Genomic DNA, 20,722 nt, shown 5'->3' on the forward strand with positions numbered 1-20,722 from the left:
ATGCCTCTTTCTATCTCTCTCAAGTAAAAAAAAATAAATAAAATATAAAATAAATAAAATATATAAGTAAATGAAATATAATGTAACAAAATATAAATAAAATATAAAAAACAAGTTAAGCGATTGTCTGGGCTATGAGAAACAAACATGTATTTATGGGCTTAAAATATTCTAAGATGAAAAGAAGGGAAAAGGTTGGGCATGTACCTCAGTCATAGAGTGCTTACCTAGCGTAAGTGAAGCCCTGAGTACAGCCTTACACACACACACACACACACACACACACACACACACACGAATAGGAAAAGCTTTAAAGATATTTCTGTGAACATTATTTGATGAGTGATTGGAATACTTGAAATTCTTTTTGTAATAGAATGATTTAATGTACTTAAACATAATAGTTATAGGCAAAGTTTTATAGTTAAAACACACACACACACACACACACACACACACGAGAAAAAGTACTATCTTAGAAAATATGGCCAGAAGCTCAAGAAATCTAATTATCTCTCATTAAAAAAAAAAAAGTCTGCTCTTCTGAATTCTTTATTTTCTTTTGTTTTGCAGTTTAATTTTACTACACATGTAGAGGTTCATGCACAGGCATTAAACATTATAGTTTTACCAGTGCATTTACTAAGATGGAAGATATTCAGGAATACAGCATGAAAAAATCCGATTAAGAAACAGCATGTGCCAGGCGTGGTGCTACATGCCTTTAATTCTAGCACTTGGGAGGCAGAGGTAGGAGGATCACGATGAGTTTGAGGCTACCCTGAGACTACATAGTGAATTCCAGGTTTGCCTGGGCTAGAGTGAGGCCCTACTTCGAAAAAACAAACAAACAGATAAACAAAAAAAGAAGCCACTTGTGCCTGAGGTTGCTCAGAAGTTACGCACATACTTACCATGCATGAGGCCCTGGGCCCAGCCCCAGCACCAAAGACAAAAGGAAGCGCAAAACCCATTATCGTGTCTGGGAGAATATGCAACAATACAACATGATTGATTTGAATGGTGGGGTAATGTTTGACATTTCAATATCTGTATTCTCTCATTTTAAGATGACTTTAAATCAGTAAAGAAAGCTATATAGCTAGAAAAATTAATTGATATTTAATAGTTTTTTTCTGTTAATTCTTAGTTAATCTGTGATTCACTTCCTAATTATTAAAGTAAAACCAATTTGCAGTTGTGTTACAATATAGAAAAAAAATGATTAGATCATACTTTAATTTGATGAATACCACAAACATAAATTAAAGTGAAAATTTTTATTTTCAAACCACATTTATTTCATGTGCATTGCATTACAAAGAACTGAAATGGCACAAGCTGTGGTGGGCCAGAAGCTCCAAGCTTGTCAAGAGTGCTCAAAGTATCATCTTAACACATAAGACTCAGAGCACTCAATTCCTAACACACTTAGGTGATCAACACCTATCTCATCTTAGCATTTTTAAATTTCATATTGCATATTAATGGCATTTGTACCCAGTTATATATTAAACCAAATTAGCTGGCTTACTAAAAACAACTAACATAAAATCCACCCACCTCCTCAGGAAGCACCCAGTTCAATGAGGAAAAGAAGATGTAGCCAAAGTGAGGGTCATCATGAGGTCAACAGAGTGCAAAGGGAAGATAAAGGATGATTCCAGGCATGGCGATGGAGATGTGGCTATGCAGGGAACTTTAATGTAAGGCCAACCTTGAACACTATTTTTTTATATATATTTTTGTTTATTTATTTGAGAGCGACAGACAGAGAGAAAGAGGCAGAGAGAGAGAGAGAGAGGAGAATGGGCGCGCCAGGGCTTCTAGCCACTGCAAACGAACTCTAGATGCATGTTCCCCCTTGTGCATCTGGCTAACATGGGTCCTGGGGAATCGAGCCTCGAACCGGGGTCCTTAGGCTTTACAGGCAAGCGTTTAACAGCTAAGCCATCTCTCCAGCCCCCTGAACACTATTTTGAACCAAGTTGGAATCAGCCTACTTGACTGCACTTCAGCTTCCCGTTAGTTATCTGGAGCTTACGCTTCCAAAAGGTGATGGTGGTGGTGGTCATGGTGGTGGTGGTCATGGTGGTGGTAGTCATTGTGTTGATGGTCATGGTGGTGGTGGTCATGGTGACAGTGGTCATGGTCATGGTGGTCATGGTGGTGGTGGTCATGGTGGTGGTGGTCATGGTGGTGGTGGTCATGGTGGTGGTGGTCATGGTCGTGGTGGTCATGGTGGTGGTGGTCATGGTGGTGGAGGTCATTGTGTTGATGGTCATGGTGGTGGTGGTCATGGTGATGGTGGTCATGGTCATGGTGGTCATGGTGGTGGTGGTCATGATGGTGGTGGTCATGGTGGTGATGGTCATGATGGTGGTGGTCATAGTCATGGTGGTCATGGTGGTGGTGGTCATGGTGGTGGTGGTCATGGTGGTGGTGGTCATGGTGGTGGTGGTCATGGTGGTGGTGGTCATGGTGGTGGTGGTCATGGTGGTGGTAGTCATGGTGGTGGTGGTCATGGTCATGGTGGTCATGGTGGTGGAGGTCATGGTGGTGGTTGTCATGGTGGTGGAGGTCATGGTGGTGGTGGTCATGGTCATGGTGGTCATGGTGGTGGAGGTCATGGTCATGGTGGTCATGGTGGTGGTGGTCATGGTCGTGGTGGTCATGGTGGTGGAGGTCATGGTGGTGGAGGTCATAGTGGTGGTGGTCATGGTCGTGGTGGTCATGGTGGTGGTGGTCATGGTGGTGGTGGTCATGGTGGTGGAGGTCATGGTGGTGGTGGTCATGGTCATGGTGGTCATGGTGGTGGAGGTCATGGTGGTGGTGGTCATGGTGGTGGTGGTCATGGTGGTGGTGGTCATGGTCGTGGTGGTCATGGTGGTGGAGGTCATGGTGGTGGTGGTCATGGTGGTGGTGGTCATGGACGTGGTAGTCATGGTGGTGATGGTCATGGTGGTGGTGGTCATGGTGGTGGAGGTCATGGTGGTGGTGTCATGGTCATGGTGGTCATGGTGGTGGAGGTAATGGTGGTGGTGGTCATGGTCGTGGTGGTCATGGTGGTGGTGGTCATGGTGGTGATGGTCATGGTGGTGGTGGTCATGGTGGTGGTGGTCATGGTGGTGATGGTCATGGTGGTGGTGGTCATGGTGGTGGTGGTCATGGTGGTGGCGGTCATGGTGGTGAAAGTCATGGTGGTGGTGATCGTGGTGGTAGTCATGGTGATGGTAGTCATGTTGGTGTTGGTGGTGGTGTTGGTCATGGTAGTGGTGGTCGTGGTGGTGGTGGTCATGTTGGTGGTTCTGGTGATCATGGTTATGGGGGTGGTTGTGGTGGTAGTGGTTGTGGGGGTGGTTGTCATGGAGGTGGTAGTCATGGTGATGTTCCACCTGCTTTGAAGTTAGAAGAAGGGACAAAATTGCCCCTGTCTTGACCTTCCTTGATGTCATAGCTCCAGCTTCAGTTCCACTCAGCCACAGGTCTGTTTGGTGCCCTGTCCAAGGACTGCTACCTTCCCAGCATTTTTTTTCTTCTGATTTCCCTGTTACTGGCTTATGTAAACTCCCAGGAAATAAAGGAAGTCACACCAAGTTGATACCCATGTCAGCTCATTTTCTTCTGGGACATGTCTTCTTGCAGCAGAAAACCTGACTTATCTCTCACTCCACAATGCTTGTGATTACTCTGAATTTTAAAAAGTAAAAGTTAGGTATGGTGAAACATAAGTAGTAGTTGAGATTAATGCAGTAGTGATTAACACCCAGATCATGGTAAGCTGGGAATGTGGGAGAACAGGGAGGATGTGATTGGGAAGGAACACTTGAGGACCACCTTCGGCAAGTCTGTTTCTTAAATTAGTTCATGCCCAAGTGTGTATTTTATTGTTCTTTAGGGTAAAAGTATATTTTATATCTTCTTGGGTATACATGAAGCATATCATTGTTAAAAGGGACACGGTTGAGGGAAGAAGGCAGGAGGAACATTTCTTATAGGAGTAGCCAGTCTTACCTGGAAAGCTTGTTTCAAATGTGACTGAGGGCTGGAGAGATGGCTTAGCAGTTAAGCACTTGCCCGTGAAGCCTAAGGACCCTGGTTCAAGGCTGGATTCCCCAGGACCCATGTTAGCTAGATGCACAAGGGAGCACATGTGTCTGCAGTTCGTTTGCAGTGGCTGGAGGCCCTGGTGTGCCCATTCTCTCTTTCTCTCTATCTGCCTCTGTCTCTCTCTGTCTGTCACTCTCAAATAAATAAAATAAACAAAAAAATTTTTAATGTGACTGAGTCCCAGAGAGGAAGGAAACAGGAAGGGCAGTCAGGCCTACATGCCACTGTGATGCTTTGATTTGCTTACCATCATTTTCATCATTTTCTCTAAAATGATCATGTAGTCTGCAATAACCTAATGTATAAATGATAAGCATGTATTTATTAGTAAAAGAAGTCTGGTAAGCAGTATGCTTTGAGAATTACATGTTGGATTTCTATTAAGTTAGAAGAGCCTACCAAATATTAAGGCTAAATGGCCCCTAAAGCAACAAGTATTGAGCAGACATACCATAAAAGGATTTGCTTTGTGCTCCAACATGAGAGAGAAGACATTTGATGGGGTGCTGAGGGCCCTGCGGGAATTGCAGGCTTTTATCAAGTAGAGTGCAAAGCAGGTTGACTCCACTCCAGCAAGAAAAGGCCTTGTAGAGGAGGCAGCAATGCTGGAACCAGTTCACAGAAGCAAGAAAATTTGAACTGTGGGAAGAAAACGGTTCAGGCTTTGAATTATTTGTGGTCATGTTGCTATTTTGGCTAGGATGGTGCAGTAGTTGCCTGCATGGTGATCTACCCAGGCCTGCAACAGATTGTCCAGGAATTCTCTACTGTGGTTTCCACCTCCTCTCCAGCCATCCTTTCCCCAAACCACCAAACCCAGATGAATGTGTTTTTGATCAAAATGGGCATGGCCTTAAATATGAAACCAAAAATTTTGGTTTGAGAATCATCCACAATGGGTGACATTTGTATTTTCTGGTCCTCACTTTTTACGTGTAGCAGCCAAGATGGTAAAGTAGTGTTCTTTCTTCTAGCTTGCTTCTGTCCACAGCTGGCCTCAAAGAAGATGCCATGATGTTTCTCGCTTATTGCCAACAAGACTTATTCTAGATCTTTTCTTCAACAGTAGAAGTGTGTCTGTCTTTTGGCATTCAGATTAATTATAGAGTGGATGGGAAGAGGAACAAAAAAACTTAGCAATGCTTAGTAGGGATGATTTCAGCATCCCAATTCTGTTTTCAACTTTCCTTTTACTTTTAGTTTTCAGCACTTGCATTCATTTTTGTTGTCCTTCCTCTTCCCCATGGTCTTTTTGCTCTTCTCTAGAAAAGATTACAAAATTGGAAGGACGTGTGATAAATTCCCCCATGAGAACATTTACTTTGTGATGGTTTTTGTTTTCTTTTTAATTAATTTGTTTAGATTTGAATTATCATAAATGTTTCTACTTATGTGCTATCAATTTTATTTTCCTGTCTGAAATATCTCTCAAATTCTGTAAGGTTAAGCAATCCAATTTGGACCTGCCCTTAGTTGTCAAAAATAATAAACTGTAACTGTGAAAGATGAAAGATAACTTAAAGACTCTTATTCTTACTTTACATAGGAAGATGAAGTGTAGATGATGTTATGATATATTTATGACATTTCTGATTCTACTAAATCATCTTTTTATATTTCCTGCTATTGTATAGTACATTTTCCCAAATAGTCAAGTTTCACTGTACTTACTCTTTTCAGAATATGAGCCTTCCTCTTCATTGAGAGCTATGTGCTTTGATGAACTGGAAACCTGCCCAGCAAGCATTGCCCTTGTGGACCCATTTGATATAGTACTTCCATGAACTCATGTTTAATAAATATTTAATAGGGTGTACTCAGCTGAATTAGGTCAGCAGCTTAGATGAGAGAGGAACTGTATTTTCTTTTCCTATACTAGAGTAGCTCTGGATATTGAAAAGCATTAGTAAGAAAAGTACCTGGCAGGGTAGACATGAGTTACTGCCTTTTGCTTTCAGAGGAGTCCAGAACCTACTCCAAACTCCGGAAGTGATGTTCCAGCCAATAGAAGGCTGAATTTAATATCGGTTTAAAAGCTCAAGGACGATGCTATGAATCTTAATCTTTTTTATTTCAGAGCCATCATTTCTGCTACTTATGTTTAAATGATTCTGGAAAAAAATTGAGCAATAAAATGACCATGTTTCAATTCAATACTAGGGTGGGGGGTCTGGGTAAAGGGTGTATAGATATTCTCTTGATGCTTTGTCAGTTGAGGTTATTGCACAAAAATTCCATAAACATGAGGCTTATAAAGAATTTACCTCTCATAGTTCTAAAGGCTGGAGTTGAGAGATCAGGGTGCCAACAGAGTTGAGTTCTGTCATGGGCTGTTTTCTGTGGTGTAGATGTCTACCTTATTATTGTTTTTTTGCATGGTGGAAGGAGGTCATGAGAACTCTGTGGGCTCTCCTGGCACTAATCTCATTCATGAAGGTTTTATCCTTCTGTTTCAATCACTTCCAAAATTCCCTTCTTTTTAATTTTTTAGATTCACTAAATTTATTTTAAAAATCATAAAACATTTCGGGCTGGAGAGACGGCTTAGCAGTTAAGCGCTTGCCTGTGAAGCCTAAGGACCCCGGTTCGAGGCTCGGTTCTCCAGGTCCCACGTTAGCCATATGCACAAGGGGGCACACGCATCTGGAGTTCATTTGCAGAGGCTGAAAGCCCTGGCGTGCCCATTTTCTCTCTCTCTCCCTCTATCTGTCTTTCTCTCTGTGTCTGTTGCTCTCAAATAAATAAATAAATAATTTAAAAATATCATAAAACGTTTCTTACAAAAGAGCATTACATTCTGCACACTGCTCTAAACAAATGCCAGGGACATGTGTACTATTACTTTCCTCCCTGTCCCCCCCCCCAAATGTTTACAGTAACCACAAAGCAAGGTTCACAATAATTACACAGGGGGATTTTTTTTTAAAACCACCAACAATGAACAAAACATAAAATTCACTCACTCTGCTGCTGTTTCAAAATTTCAATGTTAGTTTTTTGCATGCCCTCCCCCCAACCCTGTTTGTAAAGAACTAAAACATTACATCTGGTGAACAGCAAAGATTTCACTACACCTCAAATGCAGAACACCTATGAAGCAGAGGAATGTTGGCTTTTTAAACAGAAGCATTAAAAAAAAAAAAAAAAAAGATGCAGGACTCCTTCAGTTCTTCACTAGTCTTAGAAAAACTTTCCAGAATACTGCTTCACACTGTTCTGCAGCAAATACTGTGCATTCTGTATCTGGTCCTGTGTTCCTGTAATAGTAATGATCTGATCTTCGGATCCTTCTAAAGGTTCATCAGTTTTGATGGAAGCTCCAGACTCATGGCGAATTTGCTTAATATGCTGACCACCTTTGCCAATAATAGATTCAGCCAAATCTTTGGGAATAGTTACTTGTGTAGTAATGATAGGTCCACCAAGATCACCATAAGAACCACGTCCCCCTGCATAGGAATAATCATATCCTGAGACACCCTGTGCTTCATAAGCCATTTGCCATTCTGATGGGTTCTATGTATCTATTGCAGAGTCCCAAGTTTCATCAGCACTGAAACCAGCCATGGCATCATAGCGGTCTCCAGGTCTCCCTCTTCTGTCATAGGCCATTAGATCTCCTCCTCTGGGTGGTGGTGGTGGTGGAAGAGGAAGATTCCGAGCTCTGCTACCACCCCGGCCAGGAGGAGGAGGAGGAGGTCCTCGACGAGGGCTCATGTCATCGTAATCTCTTGTAGAGGGAGGCATGGTCCGTCCACCCCAACCAGGAGGCACTCTGCCAAAACCATCTCTTCCCCGCATGGGAAATCCCACAGGACGACCACGGCGGTCATCAAACATTGTAAAACCACCATAATCGTAGGTTTCGTCGTAGAAGTTAGGATTGTAAGGTTGTGCACGACCTTTGATGGGAAGCTCAGATATAAGGTCAAGGATGATCTTTATGCACTCCACAACCCTGTCAGGCTTTCCTCCAATAAGAACAACTCTGTTGGTGGAATGAGGGCCGCATTCTTGAAAAAGTTTGATTGTTGTCTGAGTGCTCTCTCGAAGTTCTTTGATTTTAGCACCTTTAACTCCAATAATTCCTCCTGCCAGACTCTGATGAATTAAGTCTTAACTCACAGTCAAAGTCACTTCCTTTATAGTGTTGGTAATTTAAGCATTCCACAGCATCAGATTCGAGCGAGAGCTGGCTGGTTGCAGTGGGTGATGGCAACTGCAGGCCCTCTTCCAAGGTAGGGATGATTTTCTTCAGCATTTCTCCAATTGTTTCAATATCAGCACTGATGCTCAATCTGTGCTCGGGACCACTGCTGTCTGGGACTGAAACACTGGCATTGTAGTCTGTACGAAGCGCCTTAATATTCTTGCCTCCTTTTCCAGTCACTGCCCCAGCATTCTTGCTCTGAAGCAGAATGCACAATTCAACCATCTCATCTGTGTTTCTAGATCTTTTAAATGCTTGTTCCTCTTCCATATCCTCCGCAGGGCGTTTGCCAAATTCACCATTGGTTTCAGTGTTGGGGAAGGTTTCCTCTGGTTGTTCAGTTTCCATTTTCTTATATTAAAGACAGTTATCTAGAGGCGGCAAACAAGTGGGGACAGGCAAGACGTCGACGTCAGTGCAGCGGAGAAACAGAGGGTCTAAAATTCCCTTCTTTTAATACCATCATATGGAAGTTAAGATCTTGACAAATGGATTTTGGGGAGGTATAAATATTTTTATTATAGCATCATTTTTGCAGGTTTTCTATAAAAAAAGATCAAACTATCCAATGAATAAGTTGGTCATGTAAATTGAACAGAGACTTTTCAAATGAAGAAGTACAAATGAGCAATAAATACATGAAAAATGTTCAGGGAAATGCGAATCAAAACTACTCTGAGGTTCCAGTCAGAACAGTTATCTCAAGAAAACAACAGCAAATGTTAGTAAGGATGTGGCGGGGAAATGAACCCTTATTCCAACTACTGGTTGGAATGAAAACTTGTGCAGCCAGTTTGGAAGTCAGTGTGGAGGATCCTCAAAACGTGAAAACAAAACATTTCTCTGTTCAGCCATACCACCTCTATGTTTATGTCCCAAGAATCAGTGTCAGCTTACCATAAAGATACCATACACCCATGTTTATCCTGGAGCTCTTCACAATAGCCAAACTATGGAACTAGCCTAGGTGCCCATCAGTGCATGCATGAATAAGGAGGATGAGGGGTAAACATGCAGTGGAGTTTTGCTTAGCCGTACAGAAGAATGAGGTTATGTTGCTTGTAAGAATAGGGATGGAACTAGAGATTATTATAATAAGTGAAATGAGCCTGTCCCATAAAACAATTATGGCATGTTTTCTCTGAAATGTGGAATGTAGGAGGGGAAAGAAAAACAAGACATGAAAGGAAAAGAAGGACTTCTGGAGAAGAAGGGGTAGAAGAGAGGCAATAAGAAATAGTAACAGAGGTGTTATGATAAAGTAAATTATAGGCATATATGGAACTATAATGAAACTGTAGAATCAAATCACATACACTAATGAAACTCTAAAATTACATAAAATAGGACATTAAAATGAAAGAACAGGTAGGAAAAAAATAAAAACTTTAACAAACAGTATGGATCTCTGGTTTTTGTTTATTTTGCTCTTGATGTTGATTTTGGAACAGGTCTCAGCTGCATTTTCCAGGCTGACTACAGACTTCAGATCTTCCTACCTCAGTGCTTCCAATGCTGAAGTAATGATTGTGTGCCATTATTCGTGGCAAGCATCTCTCTGTTTTTGAACTTATGTCTTAGTGTAATGAGAAAGTTTTGAAACAACTTTAGTTTAAATAAATGATGGGATCCATAGCTCTACTTAGCATATTTATAGAAATTGAGAATTATTGATTAATAATCTGTCTTGTTGCCTTTTCAGCAGCTTCTAGAGACCATCTGTGTTTCTTGGCTTATGTCTCTTGCCTATGCTCAAAGAGCATCCCTCTAGTCTCTGCGTCCTCATTGCACCTCTTTTTTCTCACTTTGACACTCTTATCAGTCTTTTTAAAAATGTTTTATTTATTTGTTTACTTATTTGAGAGAAAGAAAGAGGAATATATATATATTCACAGAGACAGAGACAGAGAGAGAGAGAGAGAAAGAGAGAGAGAATGGATGCACTAGGGTCTCTAGCCACTGTAAACGAACTCCAGATGCACGTGCCACCTTGTGCATCTGGCTTACATGGGTACTGGTGAATCAAACCTGGGTCTTTAGGCTTTGCAGGCAAGCACCTTAACTACTAAGTCGTCTGTCCAGCACTCTTATCATTCTTGTGATGAATTCATGCCCATCTGGATAATGAAGACAGTTTACCCTCCCTTCATCCTGTATTTAATCACATCAGAAAATTCTCTTTTGTCATTTTACATGTATTCACAGATTCTGGAGATTACCCTGAGGACATCTTAGTGGGATCTCTGCCCGGCCTACCCCAATAACCTATAATAAATTTATTTGAGTCTTTAAAGTTCAAAATATAAAATGGGTCCATTCTTGACCTATAGGAGTGGAATCTAGGAATATTTGTGTTAAACACATCCAAGGGGAACTTCCATAAGAAGAGCCACAAAGATTTCTAAGAATGAGAATCAAAGTGAAATCACAAGCATGCACATCTTTAAAATCATGTGAAAGCTAAGCTATTTAAGAGCTTCAGTTTTTTGGCCAAATGTGTTTGTGTGTGTGTGTGTGTGTGTGTGTGTGTGTGTGTGTGTATGTACACACACATACACACGCCATAAAAATCATAATCCAAGTAGAAGAGGAGAAAAGGAAAATGAGGGGGAGAAGGATAGGAAAACAAAGGAGAGCTGATTTACTTACATGTGAGAGTTCAGCAAGCCTGCTCTTCTACTCTATTCCCATCGTAGTTTTGTAACTTGTTTTCTCTTTGAGGGGACAAACATGTTACATGATACAGGGCCTATGTACATGGAAAGGAATCAAAGCAAGATTGCTAAACCCTCTCCTCTCCCATCAGACAGTTAACTTATTTACACTACATTCCTTGAGTATCCATGTAGCAGTAGCTTCTGAGCTCTGAGAAGGAATGAAAATTTCTTCTTGCATCATGGCTTTGCAGTTTGCAAGGAGAGTCTTGTTTGCATGGTGTGGTGGCTCCCTTGACACAACATGACTGGTAACAAATACCAAGGGCCTTTTTCTGAAAGTGGACTCCTAAAATTCTAAAAGGTGGCTTGACAGAGGTAAGTTCCTGCAACATCCATTAGGACAGTCACTTTCAGTGTGACCTGCATGATGAGATCACTTAACTGGTTCCTTGGCCTCATTAATAGGCATTCTGATTTGGTTCATGTGGGAAAGACCCTGGCATCTGTATTTTTATGAACAACAAAGATGATTGCAGTGCAAAGCCAGGGTTAAAAGATACTGTCTAGATTTGGGTACCTTAAGTGGGTCCAAGTTAGTAAATGTCTAATGTTTACAATTTTAAAAGGGAAATATAGTTGCAAGTGACCTATTGGATTATATTCAATGTTCTTTCAATATGTTTAACTGTGTGGCACTCATATTAGTGATAATTAGGTGTTGGAGACATTTTGGCAATATACTACTGGAATTTCCTAAGAATAACTTGAGATTTGGAGACACTTGATTTCAATGAATTTGGGTTCTTCCAATTATTAGCTGGAAAATCTTGGCCACTTAACTTCTAAGTTCCAGCGAAGTCATCTGTATAGCACATAATAATACTTATTAAATTATAGATACTTTAAAAATCATATATGAGATCTATGGAAAGGCACTGTCATATTTTAAGCAGCAATAGCAGAAACAAAACCAAAAATATTTCTCTGTTGTTGGTTCTCCTTACATAAATACTTGACTAACAACTCAGGGACCAGATTTAATGTCTTCTAGCTAGGATTTGATTCCTTTGCAAAATTACTGCCATGTGGCTGATACATTATTTAAAAGCTCTTGCTTCTAGAAGGTTATTACCTGTAACTACTCAGGTCATCATGCCTCCTTTTCCTCCTTTTAAGCTACATAATTAAATTTACAAGAGCCAGTCAGAGCACATCTTATTCAGGAATAATAATGATATGCAAATGAGTGAATACCACTCATTATGGTCCCTCTCTAGCCAGCTATAGCTGCTGCAACTTCCTGGATATGAACACACACCTGAAACTATACTGTTCCATACATGTCCTAGCTACATGCAGCTCCTTAGATGTAAAATTAAAATCAATTAGGGCAAGTTATTATTCAGTTGCACTGGACACACCAAGTGACATACCATTGACAGCTGTATTCCATATCATTAACATGGATAAGGAACATTGATTTGCATCATCACAGAGTGTTCAACTGGGAGCTCTGTGGCAGAAAACATGTTGTTTTAATTTCTTGTTATATTTATGAGTTAATCTTGCCCTCCTGATAGTCTTCATTGTACATCTCTAAAATTGAGAAAAAACAGGATATGATATGAAAATAAGTAGAGAGGAAGAATACAGGAGGAAAGAGAAAATAGAGTTGTTCTGTCTGAACTGACATTGGGTAATTGGCAGTTCAAGCGAGAATAAACTGTCCCTTAGGTTACTAAGCAGAAACACCCTAGCTAAAGAGCTCATTCTGCTTATTTCTGGAAGGCTGGGGATGGCACACTGTCTGATACACAGCTCTGGCAGTGAGGGCTCCTCCTGGGCTCCCAGTAGGCTCCTGCTGGCAGTTGTCACCATGACAACACTCAAGATGAGGCCAGATCCCTGAAAGCAGCTGCTGTCATGCCATTGCCCCACACCGCACCTTCATCTTGAGCCGCCCTAGCAGTCTAATCACTCAATCTCTGTAAAATCCCCCAAGAGTACAATTTAAACACAACTGAGTTCAGAAAGAAAGTAAGACTTGGAAAGCAGTTCAGACCGAAAACATAACCAGCAAATAAATCATTAGGCCTCTTTAGGTTAAAAAAAAATCAAAACCTAAATTTCACTGTACTCTGTCACTATGTATGATTCTCAGCTAATGAGCACTACCGTGTTAGGGTACAGTTCCTCATTTTGTGTAAGTGTGGGGGTGACTGGTGCATTCACTATTGCTTCTGCTCTCCTTCCAAATTACCTACTGCCTTTTTCCCCCTGTGGATGATAAGACCATTTCTGCAGGAAATCGAATAAAACAATAGCAATTAAAGCCCAGGTCTACTTATTTCGACTTATGTGACTTATTTAGGGCAGTGCAATGTCCTAAATCACTTCCACTTAGAAACCTTTAAGGACCATACTTTATCTTTAATGTGTGGGTGGTGAAGTGTCACTTCAGCCTCCGACAGGCTTGGGGAAGAATGCTGCTTCTGTTTAGGATGCACCTGCAGGCCGACTATATTCTAAGTCACTGAGGCTGGGGGTGCTGTTTGTTTCTACAACACAATGTAGAATCATTTGATTACTAAAACTACAGGCAGCAAAGTAAAAAGATAACAGAAACAATAGAAAAAAAAAAACAATAGAAAATCTGAAGACAGTGGACTCCTTCAGTGTAAACTGTTCGACTATATGTAGAATCAGCTATAATTTTAAAAAAATCAGTTTAATGGTAACTTCTTTTCATACCAATATTATTTATTTTGCAAGTAAGATTGGTTAGTCTTAGTTGATATTAAAAGAAATCATGATTTTAATAGCAGCAACTCATTTGGTCTCCACTGGGTTTTTTCTTTAATAAATATTTTTACATATTTGTGAGGGGGGAGGAAGAGGGGGAGAGAATGGGCATACCAGGACTTCTTGACCCTTCAAATAAAGTCCAAATGCATGTGCCACTTTGTGCATTTGGCTTCACATGGGTACTAGGGATCAAACCCAGGTCGTCAGGCTTTGCAAGCAAGCACCTGTAACCACTGAGCAATCTTATCAGGCCCCCACAGACTTCTATATACAAAATATGCATAAAACATTTGAGATAATGGTAATAGACAAATATTAAAATTTAAAAGGAAATTATTATTGTATTAATTTTAGTAAATGGAATGATACATAACCTGTTGCAAAAATATGACTACACTTAGTGAATTTGTTATTATAATGATAATTTAGGGAGAAAACAGAAAATATGGGAGATATGTACTTAATTTCTTGAATTTTTATTATTTCAGATACAATGGCTTATTTTTGCCAGTTCATCCATGCTTTAATATAGTGAATGGATGCTCAGTGACTTATGCTTGTTACAAAATGTCAAGTACACTTTGAAAGCATTAATATTTGCCACAATTAAAGTAGTATTTGAAACAACAAAATAATATCAGCCTAAAACAATTTAGAGATTACTCTAACAAGAGAAACTTCCTTAGCATAAATATATAGTCCCTTCAAAAACAGCTTGAGACTTATCAGTCCTGTTGTGTATATGCATGTCTCATCCAACAGCCACCTCAAAAAAAAAAAAAATAGAAAGTTGACATGATATAAAATGCAAAATGGAGCCTGATGTGGTGGTGCACACCTTTAATCCCAGCACTTGGGAGGATCACTATGAGTTAACTGTGAGGATCACTATGAGTTAACTGTGAGGATCACTATGAGTTCAAGGCCACCTTGAGACTACGTAGTGAATTCCAAGTGTGGATTAGAGTGAAACTCTACCTCAAAAAAAAAAAAAACCCAAAATAAAACAAACTAACAAACTAAAAAACCAGCTTAAACTGGTCACATTGTGGATGTTTGTTTAGCATCACATGTATCCCATAAACTCATGTATTTTCTATGTGTGGTTCCTAGGTGGTGGCAGTTTGGGAGATGGAGTCTTGCTGTGGGAGGTGTGTTTCTGTGGGTGAGCCTTGAAGTATTATAGCTCAGCTCCCACTTGCCAGAACTCAGCTCATTCTCTTCCTGCTATTTTGCTACCTGCTGTGGCAAGAAATGATTGAAATCAAGCCTGTTCTTGTGCCATACTTTCCACTGCCATCATGAAGCTTCACCTTGAGAGCACAAGCCAAAATAAACTGTTTTGATCAGCTGCTTTTATTCAGACATTTTGTCCCAGCAATGTGAAGGTAACTGCAATGCATACTCAAATCACAAAATCTAATATTGAGGTCTATCCACTTAAATACACAAATCAAAGAACAATGATTTTTGTAAATGCCATAGTTACTTCCCTTATTTTACTTTGATACTCAGAAAATAAACTCTCTTGTAGAAAGCTATTTATTTGTTTATTTTAATGCAGGGACGTAGGAAGGACTGCCTTCAGGATCCGGAATGAGTAAGTTCTGCCTGCTGGCCAGTAAGGGGAGCCATCACAAAGTAATTACAGATGCACTTACATGAGTGCCTTCCTCACACACTCAAGGTTTAGTGCCTGTCTGGCTGTTACTGGATTTCTTAGGGAAGCGCAGTGTGTGTTTACTCCCTGGCTCCCATGGCAGGCCACCAGATAGCAAACGCTGTCTCAGAGCTGGATGCGGAGCCTTTTCTTTAGATCCCTTCTTTCCTGTGCTGCTTACTGAAAGCGTCTGCTCCAGAGAGTGCAGGCCACAGGCTCCGAGGTGAGCCCTGCTGCTCTAGTGCCTGCTCCTACGCTGCTCTCCTTATTAACTCCTCTCACCCCTCAATAACAAACGTAAATTACATGTTTCTTCCAAGTTCACCTACCCAATTCTTCCAGGAAAAGCCCTTGTTCCCATGCACCTGGAGCTAATTCTCCTTTTTCTTTATTTACTTTTCGCAACTTATCCACGGAGCCGACCTCCAGCCCTATTGCTTCCTCCCCTGACTCCCAGGGATGCCATTTTGCCTCTTGCAAGCCTGGGCTGATATGGTTTAGGGCTGGACAAAAAATGAAGGACAGAATTCAAGCACTGAGTTTCCCAGGGATGGCATTTTTTTTTTTTTTTTTCTGCATTGCTTCAGTTGCCTAAAAATGATGAGGGCCAGCGTTTTGAGTGTGGCACCTAGCCAAGCATAGTTGTTTCTAAGAAAGTCAATAATGCATAATACAAACATGTTTTGGTGACCAAACATAGCCTTCCAATGACAGGTCTCCCCTCGCAAAGTGGAGCAATTATTTCAATCAGTCAAGTGGAAAGGTCCATTTATGCTTCAGTTCTCTGGCTAATTCAGGCAAACGTAAAATTTTCATCTGAATGATCTCAGTAATTGGCTTGCTGCTTTGCTTTATCAGAGAGAACTTGACAAAGAAACAGGCTGCTCCACCACCCGACGGGGTGGCATGATCAAGGGGACCGTGATCTCAGAAAACATCTGAAAAAGCATGCGAGGAATTTCAACAGATAGTTCTTAATCGTGGCTCAGTAACTGGCCTTGCAAATTCAGTCTTTCTTGTCTTGCCTTCCGCTGACCGCCAGTCACTCCTCCCTTGGTGTTTCCTGTCTTCAGCAAATACATCTCTAGGAGCAAATGAAGACACCCATCTCTCATTCTTGACTCCTTCTCCAGTTAAGCCTTTTACTTATCCTTTGAATGTCTTGGCTCCCTTACATTCCCATGGCTGATGGCTTAGTGAAGACCACTGTTGGTGCTTTGGAGCATCCACTCGCTGGGTGGTGACTGGGGGGCTCCTATGTGCATGAGCAATGCCAGCGACTACAGTGATGAGTCAGAGTCAGGCAGACCTGGTTCCAGTCATGGACACTCACAATTCTGCTGTTTTCTGTCTTGTACTCACCCTCTAATTCATTCTCAATCTTGCTTCTGTGTTTGCCATCTTAAAACACCAAGCTGATCACCACTTAGCTGCATATTAAGCTAAAGTCCCAAGCGTGGCTTGCAAGGACTTTGTTGTCATGTTCATTCCTGCCACTCCAATAACTGTCCTATATTCAGCTAGTCAGAAAATTCCCACGGTTGCCCACCAAATTGCCCTCTCCATATGCATATTATGTATCTATGTATTAATGCTACCCTCACTTTTGGTTGGAAAAGCATCTCTTTCATAGGGTGGTGAATACTGGGGAAACTCCAAACTCATGAAAATGCTAAGAAGAGACAGCAGAGTGTTCAGCACTAAATGAGATATGTCTATCACACCTTACAAGGCTCAGGGAACCATGGTAGAAGAGGTGACGGAAAGCATGTTAGAACCAAAGGATGGGTAGGGGTGCTTTGGAACACTGTCTTCCAGACACAAAGTGGCCAGTGCATTCATGGCCTCACAGTGGCTGATGCTGCATACATAGGGCATGCATAATATGAAGGGGGAAAAAAAAAAAGAAATGATGACATCAAAATAGAAGTGGGACTATTTGGAAAGAATAAGGAGTTCAATGGAGGGGAGAAAAAGGAGGAGGACCAAAGAGGGTGATGGGAGACGATTTTGATCAGGACAAATTGTATATATGAATGGAGGTTGTTAAGAAAAAGTAGAAAAAGTAAAAAAGAAAGAAAGGAAAAAGAAAGAAATTTCCACATTTGCCTATGATAGCTGCTTTGATCAGACATGCCTCTTTTTCTTTCACCTGATAAACTTGTAACCTGCATTGCTTTTTCAGTTGTCTTTAATTATTAAAATTGTCCTTCTTGAGCTATGGCAACTTCTTTCTTCTTAGGCTTTTACCTCTTCATTCTACAGGGAATAATTTCATGTCCCTCACCTATATAAATTATCCAACATAAAAACCAGTTTGGCTGGAGAAATGGCTTAGTGGTTAAGGCACTTGTTTGTGAAGCCTAAGGACCCAGGTTCAATTCCCTAGTACCCAAGTAAAGGAAAAATTAGCCCTGTTGTGCTAATTCTTTCTCTCATAAACAATTAAAAAAAATCAGTTCTTTTCGCTAGTCCTCTTTTCTTGTGGTTTCAGCCCTTTAGTATTCTGATTGCTCTGTTCAAAATATATTCCAGTAAGTGGATCTCCTCTTAAACAGCACTAACTAGAACTGAACTCTGTATTCCATGTGATGTCTGAGCATCACTAAGGGCAGTTCCACTGGTAATGTACATGTTAATACTTTTAGCTAAAATTCAAGCAGTTCCACTTGTCTTAAATCATACACTGGATTCTCCTGGATTAACAAAAGCTTGTCTGTCCTTTCTTATTTTGAATCAATCTGGCTGTGATGAATATGAACACATACCACTTTGGTTCCTCTCAGGACCACCTGTTATCGCTTTCTTCCTCAAGTTGGCTCAGCTGAAGAGAAATGTGCAGTTCACAACCAGAGTTTTCCTTGGCTATCCATATCCAGTCAGGAAGAATGCCAAGAGTTCATGTGCCTCTCAGCCTCCCAGGGTTTGGGCCTAGTCTCTGTTTGGTCCTGAACCATAGTTTTCTTCTTTTCCAGTTGCTACCTCCTTTGTGCTCTTATTGGCACTGAAATTGAATAAAAATCCTGCTTGTCAAACTCCATTTCTCATTCTCTAGAAATTCCAGCCTGACATTTGGTACTAGAAATGGCCCTTAAACACAGTTGATAAAGTATATTTTTGTAGCTGTATCGTGTGCCACTTGACTAGACCTGTGCAGCTCATTACTCGTGTATGTGCGCCAGATGTGTGTGAGAGGAGCTGGAAACAACCGAGCACAGGCATGCCCTGTACTGCTAAAGTCAGGTGGTGCAATCACTACTATGAGTCAGAGTGAGAGCAAGGGGTCCTCACACTCACAGAGCCCCCCCCCCAACATTCCAACAGTACTTACTGAATGCCTGTTGGGTGCTAAACATTCCAAGGACTCGGAACAAATACATCAGAGAATAAAACAAGGAGCACTGCCCTCAAGTACTTTATGGTCTATTGGCCACTTCACCTGCACACTGCTTATGACCTTGGGACACAACTTTTTGGTCAGTGGTCATGTCCTGGTACACTATGTCTTCAGTCAAGATACGTCTGCTGTAAGGACTGGGGTACTGCTACCAGAGGGCAACAAACATTTGGTCTCAGAAATTCCAAGCACACTTTGGCCCAGGAAATATGTTAACATTGTCCTGGCTTCAGCATGCTCAGCAGCAGCAAAGCATCATGGGTGAGGAACCCCAGGCACACTGGACTCAGAGCACACCCTGCAGACTAGCAGGTCAGTCACCAATGCCATGTGCCCAAGTCCCTTCAGCCACCATGATGGGAGGGGACTATATGACCATGCAGACAGAAATCCCAGAGGGACAAAATAGATGGGCAAACAAAAACATTATATATAACGTGCATATAATCAAAAGGGGGATATTTAGGGGGAGCAAGAGGAACAGTGATAGGAGGAGAGGAGGGCCAAGTGAGAGTAGTGACGAAGGGGCAAATGAGAGCCAAGTACAATGACAAGTGTATAAAAATGTCTTAATGAAACCAATTGTTTTGTATTATAACTAAAAAGAAAAAAAAGAATACTTCTTAGTTAATACCAACATAAGACATTAGATAAATAATTGAAAAACCAGAAGCCTATAGGCAATCATCCCAATGAGATGATATAAACTGTTTCCTCTTTGAGATATGAGTTAGTTTGCATATCCAGAACCCACTAACCAGAGGCTAGCTCCTGGGAGGGATCTACCAAAGTCAAGCAAGAGTATGCAGGGAAGAGTTCCTTGATATGTCCTGAATGGAACCTACAACTGTTGACAGATTGACTATGTAGGTGGGAAAAGAGAATTGTCCGATATTTAAGGGACTGTTTAACACTGAGTTTGAGCAGACATTAATTTACTGGAGAACTTCAGGGCTCACCATGGCATGTCGATAACCAGAGTAGCATGTGAGAATCAGTTAACAAAGGTGTAGTGTAGGTCTCCTTTACAGAAGCCCATTGGGTCTTTAGACCTATACATTGGCCATTTTCCTGGGCTCCAAGTACATTTTTGAGACTTCCATATTTGGTACAGAGGCAGTGCCCACGTTGGGCCTTTTGTTTGTGGGATGAAGGTTATAATAGTGGGGAAAACCAAGCAGAAGTACCTAAGACGGTCTGAGCCCCATCCTGCCACCTAAATCAAGGAGCTAAGTAGAACTCAACATTGTCTCTCAGGGGATAGTGAAAACAGAAGAGACCACTTAGGCATCTGACAGGTAGAGGTGATGGGCCCCATCATATTCCCCTTTAAGTAACAGTTGTATGGTAACTTGCCATTGTAGAACAGAGCCTTGGGTGGCATACTTGATCATTTTCTTTGTGTAGAAAGAGAAGCGAGTCGTTTTTGTGGTTTTTCAAGGTAGGGGTCTCATTCTAGCCCAGGCTGACCTGGAATTCACTATGTAATCAAAGGATGGCCTTGAACTCATGGCAATCTACCTACCTCTGCCTCCCGAGTGCTGGGATTAAAGCATGTGCCACCACGCCTGGCTAGAAGTGAGTCTTTTGTATAACTCATGAACAGAGGCAAATAGCCTGGCTGACTAGAAAGAAGACTGAGGAAAAGAAGGTCTGTGTCCCACCATGTGCCTGGACATGAGGGAGTGAACACAATACATAGATGTCATTGTATCACTTGCCAACTTATACCAGAGAGTACCCAACATAGTAGCTGCATCACATTCTGGACCTGTGCTGTCCATCAGAGCACCTAGTGGCCACATGTGAATGACATATGCCAAGGCTGTAAAATATGTACTGAATTTCAGAGGATAGTAACAAGGATGTAAATGATTACCATT

At 41.2% G+C, this 20,722-nt stretch overlaps 1 pseudogene; it reads right to left on the bottom strand.

Moving 5' to 3' along the window:
- Window positions 1–7,064: 7,064 nt before the first annotated feature.
- LOC101617754 lies at window positions 7,065–8,747 on the bottom strand (annotated as a pseudogene).
- Between the last annotated feature and the right edge of the window lie 11,975 nt (window positions 8,748–20,722).

Source organism: Jaculus jaculus, chromosome 4 (assembly GCF_020740685.1).
Source record: "Jaculus jaculus isolate mJacJac1 chromosome 4, mJacJac1.mat.Y.cur, whole genome shotgun sequence".
In the NCBI taxonomy this organism is placed as follows: domain Eukaryota; kingdom Metazoa; phylum Chordata; class Mammalia; order Rodentia; family Dipodidae; genus Jaculus; species Jaculus jaculus.